A 2,500-nucleotide genomic window follows, 5' to 3' on the forward strand; every position below is an offset into this window, starting at 1 on the left:
CTTTTCTTTGCAGAGGGCGCTGTTGCTGCTGCTTCTGCTTCAGAGGAGAAACCTCTTGGAAAGAGCAGGAAAGACTGTTCATCAAAGGAAAAAGAATATGGAACCCTCACATCATCACTGAAAGGTGAGAGTGAGCATTCATCAGATTTGTTTCTAATCAAAACACTACTTTATTCATGTTTTATTAACATATCATTTTCAAATTGTCTTATTTGGAGAGAGCGATGAAAGAGCAGGGAGTTTACTCTGCATCAGGGAAACAACTGGATATGAAACACTGACAATATTGCTGAAGGTCATTTTTGAAAATTGTAATGATTTTTTTCTTGCAACGATATGACAAAATTTCACCTTGAGATTGATTTTGGAACAATTGACCCCCCCAACCCACCCACACATCAAGATGCTATGGTTGCAAAGCAACAGAAGAACCATTGATGATGGTGATGATTCACATGTATAAAGGAGGTATTGTGGGTGGAGTTAATCGCTTACGGCCATACCACCCTGAACACGCCCGATCTCGTCTGATCTCGGAAGCTAAGCAGGGTCGGGCCTGGTTAGTACTTGGATGGGAGACCGCCTGGGAATACCAGGTGCTGTAAGCTTTTTAGACTTTTCTTTGCAGAGGGCGCTGTTGCTGCTGCTTCTGCTTCAGAGGAGACACCTCTTGGAAAGAGCAGGAAAGACTGTTCATCAAAGGAAAAAGAATATGGAACCCTCACATCATCACTGAAAGGTGAGAGTGAGCATTCATCAGATTTGTTTCTAATCAAAACACTACTTTATTCATGTTTTATTAACATATCATTTTCAAATTGTCTTATTTGGAGAGAGCGATGAAAGAGCAGGGAGTTTACTCTGCATCAGGGAAACAACTGGATATGAAACACTGACAATATTGCTGAAGGTCATTTTTGAAAATTGTAATGATTTTTTTCTTGCAACGATATGACAAAATTTCACCTTGAGATTGATTTTGGAACAATTGACCCCCCCAACCCACCCACACATCAAGATGCTATGGTTGCAAAGCAACAGAAGAACCATTGATGATGGTGATGATTCACATGTATAAAGGAGGTATTGTGGGTGGAGTTAATCGCTTACGGCCATACCACCCTGAACACGCCCGATCTCGTCTGATCTCGGAAGCTAAGCAGGGTCGGGCCTGGTTAGTACTTGGATGGGAGACCGCCTGGGAATACCAGGTGCTGTAAGCTTTTTAGACTTTTCTTTGCAGAGGGCGCTGTTGCTGCTGCTTCTGCTTCAGAGGAGACACCTCTTGGAAAGAGCAGGAAAGACTGTTCATCAAAGGAAAAAGAATATGGAACCCTCACATCATCACTGAAAGGTGAGAGTGAGCATTCATCAGATTTGTTTCTAATCAAAACACTACTTTATTCATGTTTTATTAACATATCATTTTCAAATTGTCTTATTTGGAGAGAGCGATGAAAGAGCAGGGAGTTTACTCTGCATCAGGGAAACAACTGGATATGAAACACTGACAATATTGCTGAAGGTCATTTTTGAAAATTGTAATGATTTTTTTCTTGCAACGATATGACAAAATTTCACTTTGAGATTAATTTTGGAACAATTGACCCCCCCAACCCACCCACACATCAAGATGCTATGGTTGCAAAGCAACAGAAGAACCATTGATGATGGTGATGATTCACATGTATAAAGGAGGTATTGTGGGTGGAGTTAATCGTTTACGGCCATACCACCCTGAACACGCCCGATCTCGTCCGATCTCGGAAGCTAAGCAGGGTCGGGCCTGGTTAGTACTTGGATGGGAGACCGCCTGGGAATACCAGGTGCTGTAAGCTTTTTAGACTTTTCTTTGCAGAGGGCGCTGTTGCTGCTGCTTCAGAGGAGACACCTCTTGGAAAGAGCAGGAAAGACTGTTCATCAAAGGAAAAAAGAATATGGAACCCTCACATCATTGGTGAGAGTGAGCATTCATCAGATTTGTTTCTAATCAAAACACTACTTTATTCATGTTTTATTAACATATCATTTTCAAATTGTCTTATTTGGAGAGAGCGATGAAAGAGCAGGGAGTTTACTCTGCATCAAGGAAACAACTGGATATGAAACACTGACAATATTGCTGAAGGTCATTTTTGAAAATTGTAATGATTTTTTTCTTGCAACGATATGACAATATTGCACCTTGAGATTGATTTTGAAACAATTGACCCCCCCAACCCACCCACACCTCAAGATTCTATGGTTGCAAAGCAACAGAAGAACCATTGATGATGGTGATGATTCACATGTATAAAGGAGGTATTGTGGGTGGAATTAATCGCTTACGGCCATACCACCCTGAACACGCCCGATCTCGTCCGATCTCGGAAGCTAAGCAGGGTCGGGCCTGGTTAGTACTTGGATGGGAGACCGCCTGGGAATACCAGGTGCTGTAAGCTTTTTAGACTTTTCTTTGCAGAGGGCGCTGTTGCTGCTGCTTCAGAGGAGACACCTCTTG

The 2,500-nt window shown here is 42.2% G+C and overlaps 4 non-coding genes across 4 annotated transcripts; all 4 read left to right on the plus strand.

The window, feature by feature from the left end:
* The first annotated feature begins 489 nt into the window (after positions 1-489).
* LOC138410074 (5S ribosomal RNA) lies at positions 490-608 on the plus strand. The gene has a single exon (XR_011242870.1). It is a non-coding gene; the product is annotated as a 5S ribosomal RNA (ribosomal RNA).
* A 496-nt stretch (positions 609-1,104) lies between these two features.
* On the plus strand, positions 1,105-1,223 carry LOC138410075 (5S ribosomal RNA). The gene has a single exon (XR_011242871.1). It is a non-coding gene; the product is annotated as a 5S ribosomal RNA (ribosomal RNA).
* Positions 1,224-1,719: 496 nt separating this feature from the next.
* On the plus strand, positions 1,720-1,838 carry LOC138410175 (5S ribosomal RNA). The gene has a single exon (XR_011242971.1). It is a non-coding gene; the product is annotated as a 5S ribosomal RNA (ribosomal RNA).
* Positions 1,839-2,322: 484 nt separating this feature from the next.
* LOC138408157 (5S ribosomal RNA) lies at positions 2,323-2,441 on the plus strand. The gene has a single exon (XR_011241475.1). It is a non-coding gene; the product is annotated as a 5S ribosomal RNA (ribosomal RNA).
* Positions 2,442-2,500: the final 59 nt, after the last annotated feature.

The sequence above is a fragment of the Paralichthys olivaceus genome, chromosome 5, assembly GCF_024713975.1.
Source record: "Paralichthys olivaceus isolate ysfri-2021 chromosome 5, ASM2471397v2, whole genome shotgun sequence".
Lineage (NCBI taxonomy): Eukaryota > Metazoa > Chordata > Actinopteri > Pleuronectiformes > Paralichthyidae > Paralichthys > Paralichthys olivaceus.